Source organism: Pristiophorus japonicus, chromosome 1 (genome assembly GCF_044704955.1).
Source record: "Pristiophorus japonicus isolate sPriJap1 chromosome 1, sPriJap1.hap1, whole genome shotgun sequence".
Classification (NCBI taxonomy): Eukaryota; Metazoa; Chordata; class Chondrichthyes; family Pristiophoridae; genus Pristiophorus; species Pristiophorus japonicus.
Window position 1 is genome coordinate 445,824,689 of NC_091977.1, and position 14,102 is coordinate 445,838,790.

A 14,102-nucleotide genomic window follows, 5' to 3' on the forward strand; every position below is an offset into this window, starting at 1 on the left:
TGCTATTTCATTTTTAATAATTGATTCCAACATTTTCCCCATTACCGATGTCAGGCTAACTGGTCTATAATTCCCCATTTTCTCTCTCCCTCCTTTTTTAAAAAGTGGCGTTACATTAGCTACCCTCCAGTCCAAAGTAACTGATCCAGAGTCGATAGATTGTTGGAAAATGATCACCAATGCATCCAATATTTCTACGGCCACTTCCTTAAGTACACTGGGATGCAGACCATCAGGCCCTGGAGATTTATCGGCCTTCAATCCCATCAATTTCCCTAACACAATTTCCTGACTAATAAGAATTTCCTTCAGTTCCTCCTTCTCGCTAGACCCTCGCTCCCCTAGTATTTCCAGAAGATTATTTGTATCTTCCTTCATGAACACAGAACCAAAGTATTTATTCAATTGGTCTGCCATTTCTTTGTTCCCCGTTATAAGTTCACCTGATTCTGACTGCAAGGGACCTACATTTGTCTTCACTAATCTTTTTCTCTTCACATATCTATAGAAGCTTTTGCAGTCAGTTTTTATGTTCCCAGCAAGCTTCCTCTCATACTCTATTTTCCCCTTTCTAATTAAACCCTTTGTCTTCCTCTGCTGAACTCTAAATTTCTCCCAGTCCTCAGGTTTGCTGCTTGTTCTGGCCAATTTATCTGCCTCTTCCTTGGATTTAAGACTCTTCCTAATTTCCCTTGTTAGCTACGGTTGAGCCAGCTTCCCCCATTTTATTTTATCTCCAGACAGGGATGTAAAATTGTTGAAGTTCATCCATATGATCTTTAAATGTCTGCCATTGTCAATCCACCGTCAACCTTTAAGTATCATTCGCCAGTCAATTCTAGCCAATTCACGTCTCATACCATCGATGTTACCTTTCCTTAAGTTCAGGACCCGAGTCTCTGAATTAACTGTGTCACTCTCCATCTTAATAAACAATTCTACCATATTATGGTCACTCTTCCCCAAGGGGCCTCGCACAACAAGATTGCTATTTAGTCCTTTCTCATTACACATCACCCAGTCTAGAATGACCAGCCCCCTAGTTGGTTCCTTGTCAGATTGGTCTGGAAAACCATCCTAATACACTCCAGGAAATCCTCCTCCACCGTAATGCTACTAGTTTGGTGAGCCCAATCTATATGTAGATTAAAGTCGCCCATGATACCTTTATTGCACACATCCCTAATTTCTTGTTTGATGCTGTCCCCAACCTCACCACTATTGTTTGGTGGTCTGTACACAACTCCCACTAGCATTTTCTGCCCTTTGGTATTCCGCAGCTCTACCCATACAGATTCCACATCATCCAAGCTAATGTCCTTCCTTACTATTGCATTAATTTCCTCTTTAGCCAGCAACGCTACCCAACCTCCTTTCATTTCTGTCTATCCTTCCTGAATGTTGAATACCCATGGATATTGAGTTCTCAGCCTTGGTCACTCTGGAGCCATGTCTCCGTAATCCCAATTATATCATATTCGTTAATAGCTGCCTGCGCAGTTAATTTGTCCACCTTATTACGAATACTCCTCGCATTGAGGCACAGAGCCTTCAGGCTAGTCTTTTTAACTCACTTTGTCCTTTTAGAATTTTGCTGTAATGTGGCCCTTTTTGATTTTTACCTTGGTTTTCTCTCCCTCCACTTTTACTTTTCTCCTTTCTATCTTTTGTTTCTGCCCCCATTTTACTTCCCTCTGTCTCCCTGCATAGGTTCCCATCCCCCTGCCATATTAGTTTAACCCCTTCCCAACAGCACTAGCAAAACCTCCCCCTCGGACATTGGTTCCAGTCCTGCCCAGGTGCAGACCGTCCGGTTTGTATTGGTCCCATCTCCCCCAGAACCGGTTCCAATGTCCCAGGAATTTGAATCACTCCCTCCTGCACCACTCCTCAAGCCACGTATTCATCTTAGCTATCCTGCAATTCCTACTCTGACTAGCATGTGGCACTGGTAGCAATCCTGAGATTACTACCTTTGAGGTCCTATATTTTAATTTAACTCCTAGCTCCCTAAATTCAGCTTGTAGGACCTCATCCCGTTTTCTACCTATATCATTGGTACCTATATGCACCATGACAACTGGCTGTTCGCCCTCTCCCTCCAGAATGCCCTGCAGCCACTCATTGACCTTTGCACCAGGGAGGCAACATGCCATCCTGGAGTCTCGGTTGTGACCGCAGAAACGCCTATCTATTCCCTTTACCGTAAAATCCCCAACCACTTTAGCTCTCCCATTCTTTTTCCTGCCCTCCTGTGCAGCAGAGCTACCCATGGTGCCATGAACTTGGCTGCTGCTGCCTTCCTCTGATGAGCCATCTCCACCAACAGTATCCAAAACGATGTATCTGTTTTGGAGGGAGATGACCGCAAGGGACTTCTGCACTGCCTTCCTATTCCTGTTCTGCTTCATGGTCACCCATTCCCTTTCTGCCTTTGTAACCTTTACCTGAGATGTGACCAACTCACTAAACGTGCTTTTCACGACATCCTCAACATCGCGGATGCTCCAGAGTGAATCCATGCGCAGCTCCAGTGCCGCAATGCGGTCTGTCAGCAGCTGCAGCTGGATACACTTCATGCATACATAGTCATCAGGGACATTGTCCCTGATTTCCCACATAGCACAGGAGGAGCATGACACGTGTCTAGGTTCTCCTGCCATGACTTAACCCTTAAATTAATTTAATTTGGCAACTGTGCCAAAGGTTACTTGCTGATAAGAAAAAGAAAACAATAAAGATAAGGAAAAACTACTCACCAATCACCACCCAATCACTTACCCTCTTGGCTGTGATGTCACCTTTCGATTTCTTTTCACTTCTTTTTTGCCCTTTCTCCCTGCAGTAGCTTGCTGCTGGGTCTTTAGTAGGCCTCTCAACTCTCGCCATTCGCTGCTCCGCCTCCTGCTCCCGACACTGCTGGGCCTTTATAGGCCTCTCACCTCTCGCCATTCGCTGCTCCGCCTCCTGCTCCCGACACTGCTGGGCCTTTATAGGCCTCTCACCTCTCGCCGCTCGCTGCTCACCTCCCGACTGCTGCTCCTGATGCTGCTGGGCCTTTAGTACGCCTCTCACCTCTCGCCGCTCGCTGGTCCACCTCCCGAAGGTGTTAAGAAATGGCGCGTCGCTGCAATGATAGTCAGAAGAGCATTACATGAGGTATGGAACACGGGAAAAGACATTTAATGTACTGCAATGTAACTGATGACCATGTCATCTCAGGGGTGGCACTCCGCCATGTTTGGCCTCGGAAAAAGAGGGTTGAAGGTCTGCCATGCAAGTAGGTAAAGTGAGAGTAATTGAATGGCAGCCTTCCTGCATTGATGACCCTTCCTTGTCATGTTGCAATGGCCTGATGACCCTACCTACTTTAATGTGCAGTCATATATGGATGGGAAGATATTCCTGATAAAGCAGATGACCTGAGGGACAGATGTGTATTTCTCACAAGGCACCACACATATGATGTTAAAATCAAAAACTCACCAAGAGAGTCAACAAAGTGAGTGTATTTACAAGTGCACAATAACAAAGGTTACATAAAATTATTACATTTGCAAACATTTACACCACCAATACCCACCCCTCTGCCCAGCACCAACACCTCCTATCACCTCCGTTGAAGCCATGCCCAAACGCCATTCCTCGCCCCGCCTACACCACGGCATCCCGCTCCCCTGCCCCTCGCTGCCTCTGGTTGACGAGGTTGTGCAGGAGGGCAGCAGGATGTCTGCAGGTGTGTGCGTCTTGGTGAGAAGGCAGGGGGCGTGACTGAAGGTGCCGGATCTCCTGCTCCTCCAGATCTGCCTGCCTTGAGGGTGTGGGATCAGGAGCTTGATCTGCACATCCAGAAGCTATCTTTTGCCTTATCGCCTCAATGGTCTCGGTTGTGCGCTCCAACATACTCATGAGCCGGCCCATCCTGTCATCATACTGCTGGGTGAAGGTGGCCAGCTATCCCAGACATGATCTGTGTTCTATAGATTTCTTGCTCTTTTCGCTTTGTTGCTTTAAACATCGAATTACGCACACACTCAGTTGAAGTAAATGGCAGGATCAGGTCTTTTATTCAGACATTCATACTATACAAAACAAGTATGAAAGTTATTGAGACATAAACACTTCACAAGCCAAATTTCTGCTTGCTCCAATTTCCAGTGGCTACTTGTGAGGCACAGACTTTCCGAATGTCCAGTGTCAAATATCTAATGTGTGTGTGTCAAACTCTCATCTTTATACCAAAAAAGCCTTTGAACTTTGTATAGTACATTTAGACAATTGACATGCAGATGATGTAGAATCAAAATGGCATTGTCCTGAAATCACGACTAACTGCTTTCTAAACTACTATACACAAATCAGATCATAATAACAAAAGTACACTCAAATACTTAACATACAGATAAATGACCAGCTACTCATTTCAATGGCTAAATGGTTCCATGTTGTCTAGTAGCCTGTTTTGATCCAATCATCTTGTTTTAATCCAAACTTCAATCTTCCAACTTTTAACCCTTTCGATATCTCCAGACCGCACTGAAGCAAAGCGTTTCAGAAATGCGGGCTTGCGCTCTCACAGTCTGGAGCATATCGTGATCTATTTGCATGCTCGGCCGTGATAGCTGGAGCATCTCCAGAATTGCAGAGACCGGTGGTGGATCCTTAGGTGGGTTCTGGCACCTTGTTTGCCTTTGCGCCACAGCCTCTGTGCTTGGTAGAGCTTGCCAGTGTGGAGTTCGTTCCAAACCCCAGGAACTCGGAGCCCGATTCTGAGGTTCTGAGGACAGCTGGCTCACATGGCACGAGGCTGCTCTCACCCTGTTCCGGCTCCTCGAGCTCAAGGGCCACATAGTCAGGCCCTTATCCCTCCTCTCTCTCCTCTTCTTCGTGGCTCTGGGTGGTGGTGGTGGGAGCTGTAAAAATGGGTGACCTGGGGAGGCCTGGGGGAAGGATCTGCTGTCTTGGACTGGGGGCAACGTTGGGGTGGGAGACGTTGGGATCTGACGGCTTCTCTGAAGGCCAAAGGTCGATGATGTGCCTTGATTCGTGCCGACCGAGTCATCATCTGCAAGTTGAGTCTGTTGGGATGGGGGCGGGCGGGGGTGGGGTGCTGGTCAAGCTGAGAGGTGAGCCATGTCATCTCACATTCTGCCAGCAAGGAGTTCTATCTCTACACGGGCACACCAATAATGGGCAACAAAATGTGCGATAAACCGCGAGTGCCTTAACATTGCTTGACCTTTCATGCCATGAGTATCGCTCACACCTTACCATGCTGTGGCATCGGATCTGCATCAACTTTTGTGGTTGCATGACTGCAGTCACCCACCAATGTCAACGCACGCTCCTCCAGCCTGCTCAATTCGACCACCTCTGCTGGTCCTCCTCCCGTCGCACTAAGGCTTGCTGCCTTGGATGCTTTTTTCTTCGGCAAAAAGAAATGTTGCAACCTTTAGCCCCTTTGTTGATGCCCCCCACACATACTCCCATGCACACACAAATCTAGTGCACAACCCTTTTGGCATTAGACAGGAGGGGGGCGAATACATTTTTGCTCACTCTTGCTGCCGCCACCAAATCGTTCCAATGTTTCCGGCATTGGTCCCCATCCCGCACAACGTTGCCCATTGCAGAAGTGATTTCACCAATCTACCTCCAAATGCATCGGTATTGGGGTGGTGGAAGCTTGCCAGGACCATCCTGGGTGAGGTCTTTGTACCTGCACTCCACCTCCGTTACTAGCTCCTCCAATTTCTCTTCATTAAACCATGGAGCTCTGGGCCTGGTTTTGCCAGCCTTCATTGCTGGTTTCTGGCAACTCATTATCAATGATGAAACGAATGAGTGCTCAACAGTTCATGTGTCTCAATTTCTCCGACTGCCCCTCTCCAACTCAGACTGCTGCTCTGTAATTCAGACTACCTCTCTCCAACCAGCAAACTCTCTCCTCTCCAACCTCAAAATCTGTCCTCTACAATGCAAACTTTCTCCTCTCCAACCTCCACCTCTCTCCTCTCTAATGCAAACGTTCTCCTCTCCAACCTCCAAAACTGTCCTCTCCAATGCAAACTCTCTCCTCCTCAAATCTCCAACTCTCTCCTCTCATACTCACAGGTGGAAGAAAGTGGTACGCCTTTATGCGCAAGCGCAGAAGACCCAGCAGCCTCAAACGCGGCCGAAATGACGTGACGTGGGATTAAAAAAACTACACAAAAATAAATTGACAAGTGTCGCGCATGCGCATTGAAGGGCCTCCAAAGATCCCCGAATGGAGAGGCCTGCAACTGCCGCACACTGATGACACCGGCCGCTCCTGCCCATTCCCGCCCACTGACTGCCGCTGCCTGCTGCTGCCACCCACACAACAAAACCGAAAGTCGCTCCCAACAGGACCCAGCGGCAGCGGCAGCGGGCAGCAAAAAGGTAGCTGCCAGGGGACCACCGAGAAATGGGCGGGTCTTACCGGTGATCAATTTCGGCCCCTTTGTCCCCTAGTTTTAGTTTCCCCTATGAGTGGAAATATCCTCTCTGCATCCACCTTGTCGAACCCCCTCATTATCTTATATGTTTCGATAAGATCACCTCTCACTCTTCTGAACTCCAATGAGTATAGGCCCAACCTACTCAACCTATCTTCATAAGTCAACTCCCTCATCTCCGGAATCAACCTAGTGAACCTTCTCTGAACAGCCTCCAATGCAAGTATATCCTTCCTTAAATATGGAAGACCAAAACTGTACGCAGTACTCTAGGTGTGGCCTCACCAATATCCTGTACAGTTGTAGCAGGACTTCTCTGCTTTTATTCTCTATCCCCCTTGTAATAAAGGCCAACATTCCATTTGCCTTCCTGATTGCTTGCTGTACTTGCATCCTAACTTTTTGTGTTTCATGCACAAGGACCCCCAGGTCCCTCTGAACTGCAGCATTTTGCAATTTTTCTCCATTTAAATTATAATTTGCTTTGCTATTTTTTCGGCCAAAGTGGATAACCTCACATTTTCCCACACTATACTCCATCTGCCATATTTTTGCCCACTCATTAAGCCGATCTATACCCCTTTGCAGATTTTTTGTGTCCTCCTCACAATTTGCTTTCCCACCCATCTTTGTATCATCAGCGAACTTGGCTACATTACACTTATTCCCTTCATCCAAGTCATTAATATAGATTGTAAATAGTTGAGGCCCCAGCACCGATACCTGCGGCACCCCACTAGTTACTGTTTGCCAACCAGAAAATGGCCCATTTATCCCGACTCTCTGTTTTCTTTTAGTTAGCCAATCCTATATCCATGCTAATATATTACTCCAAACCCTGTGAACTTTTATCTTTGCAGTAACCTTTTATGTGGAACCTTATCGAATGCCTTCTGGAAATCCAAATACACCACATCCATTGGTTCCCCCTTATCCACCCTGCTCGTTACATCCTCAAAGAACTCCAGCAAATTTGTCAAACATAATTTTCCTTTCATAAAACCATGCTGACTCTGTTTGATTGAATTATGTTTTGCCAAATGTCCTGCTACTGCTTCCTTAATAATGAACTCCAGCATTTTCCCAACGACAGAGGTTAGGCTAACTGGTTTATAGTTTCCTGCTTCACCACTCTTCCTGGTAACCACTTGAACCATTTATGGTGATGGTTCTTCACTCTCATCTTCTGATTTAATTTCACACTTCTCTCTTTTACTCTACCTCTATCATGATTCTCTTTCTGTCTTAATTGTTTCTCTTCCACTGACTGTGCCAAGTTTGGCTTTAACAACAAGAACCTAGTTCGTGGCTGTCATTTGAGAAACAACTCTGCTGGTGTTCTACCAGTAGTTAGATGAGGAGTATTACGATAAGTAATTAGAAAATGAGCCAATTTGGTGTCCAACGACAACTATCGTTTCTTTGGATTAGGATCCAATATTTGTTTGATGAGAGCATGTTTTACAATTTGTACTGTGCACTCTGCTGCACCATTTGAAGCAAGGTTGTATGGTGGAAGCTTGGTATGTTTCACACCATTTTTGCTCGTGAACTGTGCAAATTCTTCTGAACAAAATTGTGGTCCATTATCAGAAATAATTGCTCCTAGGAGGCCAAATGAAGAAAATAATCTTCGCAAAATGTCTAATGTTTAACTTGTTATTTTTTGCATTGGAAACACCTCGACCCACTTCGAATGGCTATCAATCACAATGAACAATTGCTGTCCTGCTAGCTCAGCAAAATCAATATGTAACCTTTGCCACACCCTGGGAGGCAATTTCCATGGCTGTAATGGTGCTGATGGTGGTTTCTGGCTTACTGATTGACATGTCGTACACTGACTCACGATGTACTCTATAGCTTTATCAAGACCTGGTCACCATAAATAACTATGTGCAAAACTCTTGGTCAAGCACATTCCCAGGTGCTGGTCATGGAAGTCTCCTAATAATTTGGACCTGAATTTATTTGATATAACCAATCTTGCTCCCCACACAATACAATCTTTATCCACTGATAATTAATTCCTATGAATGAAGTATGAATAAAAATCTTTCTCTGATACCTGGTTTGGCCAGCCATTTGCGATGTAATCATATACCTTTGGCATAACTGCGTCACGTTTGGTTGCTCTACCAATCTCTTCAGCTGTGACTGGCAGTTCATCAATGTATGAAAAATAAAACACTTCTTTCCTATCGGGTGTAACTTGTGATGGGGAAGGCAATCTAGTTATAGCATCAGCATTACTGTGATCAGCTGATCATCTGTACACAATGCCATTCGTATATGCTGATAAAATCAAAGCCCATCTCTGCATTCGGGCTGCAGCTAATGTTGGAACTGGGCACTTTGGATGGAGGATTGCTGTTAGGGGCTTATGGTCCATAATGATGGTAAACTTACAACCATACAAATATTTGTGGAACTTCTTGACCCCAAAAATTAATGCCAGCTTCACTTTCGATTTGCGCATAATTACACTCACTGGCACTGAGAGTGCGTGAAGTAAAAGCAATTGGTCTCTCCTCCCCATTATATAGTACATGAGAGATCACTGCCCCAACTCTATAGGGAGAGGCATCACCTGCTAGCTTGATTTCCTTAGATATGTCATAGTGAACTAACATGATGCTCTCTACCAACTGGCTTTTACACTCCTTCAATGATGTGTCACATTCTTCTGACCACTTCCGCTGGACCTGTTTTTTCAACGGCTCATTTAGTGGATGTAACACTGTAGCCAAATTTGGTAGGAACTTCCCATAATAGATCAAAAGACCCCAAAATGATCAAAGTTCAGTGACATTCCTGTGAGTGTGTGCATTTCTATTGCATCCAGCTTTCCCTTGGTTGGATGTAAACCATCTTTGTCTACTCTGTGCCCTAAGTACTTCACTGAGCTTTGAAATAACTCACATTTGTGAGCAGTCACTCGTACTCTGTACTCTGTGCCATTTGAGCACTTAATTCAATATGCTATTATAGATTGGCCTGTTGGTGCTGAAATTAGTATGTCATCTAAATAACATACTACCCCTTCAGTGCCTTGCGAAATCTGGTTCATCATCCCTTGAAATATGGCGAGGTGGAAGACACTCCAAATGGTAGCCAATTAAATTGATCTGTCCTAGATAAGTATTTATAGTCAAGCATGACTTGAACTCCGCATCTAGTTCAAATTGTAAGTAGGCATTTGTACGATCCAACTTTGAGAAGATCTGACCACCCGTCAGCATTGTGAACAAATCTTCTACATTTATCAATGTATTGGGGAGATTACTCTGTAGAACTTGGTTTATGATTACATTATAATCACCACACAACCTTACCTTACCATCTAACTTGGGTACAACAACAATAGGTGTAGCCCAATTACATAGATCTATCCTAGAGATAATGCTTTCAGGGCTAGAAATTGGCTGCATTGCATCCGTTTTTTCAGCGATATTTTGCCTTTTTTGACAGTAAAAGGTACTCACCTAAATTGGCCGATGTTGTACGCTGGCGGTTTTGAAATACCGCTGAAAAGTGGACCACTGTCGTGCAACACCAAAAAAAATGCGACCGCTTAAAATTTGCCGGTCAGCGCACTCGTATTTTCCGCGAAAAAAAACGCCAGATTAAAAAGCCTCAGAAACAGCGGTATGTACGAAGACCTGCAAAAAAGATAAGCTAAAGTTTTTATTTTTTAATTTCTTTAGCAGCGATTACTTAGTTAAGGGTAAATATTTTGTGATTTTTGATTTTTTGTCTTTTGCAATTTTTTGTGTGTGTTTTCCCTCCTCCCAGGGCTTGTCTGAAGACCCTAGGTGGGTAAGGCCTCCTGCTAAGAGCTCTCCTCCTTCTCCTCCCTCTGTGAGCAACTTGTCTTTGCTGCCTCTGCTCCATTTCCCTTTTATGCTGCAACGCAAGGGGGACTGCAACTCGAGCCCATGACTGGGAGATATGGTGCAGCCAGAGGCTTCCCAGTAGCAGCCAATGCCTTCCCAACATCCAGCAGCGCCCCCATGCACACTTTACCATCTTTTCAAAACTCTTCCAGCAACCCAGTACTCCTAAAGACTCTGCAAGAACCAATAGATAGCACTAAGTAACTAATCTGCAAGTCGGATTTATCCCTTTAAGCAGCGCTGGTGGGGGCCCCTCATGTTTAGGAGAGGGCATTGAATGGAGTGGCGAGGTTGAAAATGGCAGGTCATGGGTCAAATCAGAGTTGCAAGCTAACTGATGTCACAATCCGCCTACTCTGCATACTGCGAGCGTATGCACGTATATCCGTTGTGGGGAAGTTACTGGAATCTATCCTCAGGGACAAGTATGAGCTGATCAAAGAGAGTCAGCATGGATTTGTGACGTGTAGGTCATGTCTGACTAAACTAGTTGAATTTTTTGAAGAAATCACTGGCATGGTGGATAGGGGAGTGTCTATGGATGTTGTCTATGCGGACTTTCAGAAGGCATTTGATAAGATTGCACACAAGAGATTATTAGCAAAAATGAAAGTATGCAGAATTAGAGATAATCTTGTGGCACAGGTTGGTAATTGGTTGGGAGGTAAGAGAGAGAGACTAGTGATAAAGGGATCTTTGGCAGGATGTGCTAAATGGTGTCCCCCAGGGATCTATACTGGGCCTCAGCTTTTCACCCTATGTATTGAAGGCTTAGATGAAGGAATAAAGAGTTATATATCCAAGTTTGCAGATGACACAAAGCTAGGAAGCACAGTAAGTTGTGTAGATGGAAGCAGGAATTTATAAAGTGATACCGACAGATTAAGTGAGTGGGTGAAACTGGTAGATGGAGTTCAATGTGGGGGAGTGTGAATCATTCACTTTGGTTCTGAAAAAGACAAATTGGAATATTTTCTTAATTGCGAGAAACTAGGAACTGTGGAGGAACAAAGGGATTTAGCTGTCCCTCTACATAAATCACTAAAGGCTAGTGCACAGGTTCAAAAAGTAATCAAAAAGACTAATGGGATGTTGGTGTTTATCTCAAAGAGGCTGAAATGCAAAAGGTCTTTGGAGGGGGTACGGCACAGGTTCACCAGAATGATACCAGGGCTTATATGTTTAAATTATGAGGACAAGTTCCATATATTTGGTTTGTATTTCCACAAGTTTAGAAGGTTAAGGGGTGATTTAATTCAGTGTTTCTCAAACTTTGGTCCGCGGATGCCTGGGGGTCCATAGTAACTTTCCAGGAAGTCCACGACTGGAGGTAATTAAAAATTAAAAATTATTGAATGGTGCATATTGCTCTGTAATTCACAAGTTGAAAACTAAAAAGTCCATCACGTCTTAAAGAAAATGAAAGCAAAAGGCAGTTATAAAGACACAGATTGTAGCCAGGATACAATTACACAGGAAGTCTCGTGGTTGGGAATGAGCATTGCGACACAAATTGTTAAATCACCGTTAACAACCCATTGGGTTGTGTTTTCAGTGGCACTTGTGTTCAGTTCTGCATCAAGCACAGTCTGCTCTGGCTGCTTTTGCGATATAAACAGGCATATATTTATTTTTGCCTACAAATAGTTTGTCCACAGCTGCAATTTTATAAGCTCAGGGTTAAATCAATTTGGGTAGAGATCTATGACAAAAAGGGAAGGTAATCCGTAACTGGAAATTCCTATGGATCGCCAGAACAAAAGAAAGATAATCACATAGCAGGGTGGAGGATTTCAATCCTCTTTTCTACCCGGCGGAAACCAGGCAGGGGGCAGTCAAAATGCCCTTTGTGGCTCATCTCCTCCGATCCTGCTGCATTCTCATGTTGCCCAATATTAACATTCACTTTTTATCAGGCAAGCAGGACACCTGCTGGATGGCAGCAGGTCCCTATTTTAAATGTGACTCAGAGATAATTAAAATAACTCAGTGATTTATTTTTGGATTTTTGGTTCTTGGTGGAATTAATCTTTAAAATCTCATTAGCTAAATTCTGTGGGGAGGGCATTGGAGGGTGATGTCTCTTTTATAAAGGTTAAATATTTAAAAATATTTTAAAATAATTACCAGAGGTAACTCTTTATAAAGCTACCACTAATTTATTTCTTGCAAATTATTCTCAATGGCTGGGCCCGCAGAGGCCCACAGCCCTCCTCACATTGTAATGAGCACTCCCTGCCACTCGAACCGATTCCTCTCCCTTGCGCTGCGACCCTGTACCATCCTCCCAACACATGATCAGAGCGCCTGCGGGGCCCTTCAAACACATGCCTGAACGTGTTCACGCAAACACGTACAATCCTATAGTGCAGTTGTTACAGAATATGTCAGTGGGACAGTATGGCGGTGAGTCATGCTTCCAGCTGCTTCCCGTCATGTGCTTGGGTGCTCTTACCCTCACTCACTTCGGTTAGCAGTAAGTGGCTAATAGTGGCCTTCTGTTGTTGTGGAGTACCCAGAATTGGTGTGAGAAGCAGGTGCACCGATCTGCAAGTAAATACCTGCTTTCGTAAAATCATTATCACAATAGTGTTTGCATGCAACACCTTTATATTATTCTAATATCATCAGCAGGTTGGGGCCTTCAAAAGAGCATACCACTTCAAAGGTACAGTGCATGCTGGAGAGCGACGGCTGTGAAGAGGACAACTGGATAGGATGTCCCCATAATCCAGGTCATTGATTGGAGCGTGGGCAGGTACAGCAGGAGCGACGAGGTTGGGACGCAGGAACAGCGAATGATCGTGGAGCGACGTGATCGGGGCCCAGGAGAGGCGATGGCCCAGGGGCAGCACGGGCCACACGTTAACAAATTCCATGCACGGGCATCTTCAACATGCAGTTCGGGACCTGGAATTTTAAATCCTTCATTGAAACACCTATAAACTCATTCCTTTTTGGCATGGAAGCAAGTCATCCTCGATACGAGGGACCGCCTATGATGATGATCATATTATGAGTGTTATATAGTATTATAATTTAGATGGGGGCTCTGTAATTACAAATCAATTTTGAAAAGGGTTCTTCAACCAAAAATATTTGAGAACCACTGATCTAATCGTGTTTAAAATGTTAAAAAGATTTGATAGGGTAGACATGCTAGGGGGAAATTTTAATCTGCAATAACAGGTGGGTTGGGATGGGTGGGGAGTTAAAATAATTGATTTTTAGACCGTGATTACAACCCAGCTCCAATGAGACCACTTTCAAGTTTAACTGAGCCGTGTTTGGATGCCTGCAAGTGACTAAACTGGTCAGGTGGGCAGAACAGTGGCAAATGGAATTTAATCCAGATAAGTGTGAGGTTATGCATTTGGGGAGGTATAACAAGGCAAGGGAATACACATTAAATGGTACAACACTGACAAGTGAAGAGGAACAAAGAAACCTTGGAGTGCAGGTCCACAGATCTCTGAAGATAGCAGGCCAGGTAGATAAGGTGGTTAAGAAAGCATGGAATACCTGCCTTTATTCGTCGAAGCATGGAATACAAGAGCAAGGACATTATGCTTGAACTCTATAAAACACTGGTTAGGCCGCAGCTGGAGTAATGTGTGCAGTTCTGGTCACCACATTACAGGAAAGCTGTGATTGCACTGGAAAGGGTGCAGAGGAGGTTTACAAGAATGTAGCCTGGACTGGAGAATTTGGGCTATGGGGAAAGATT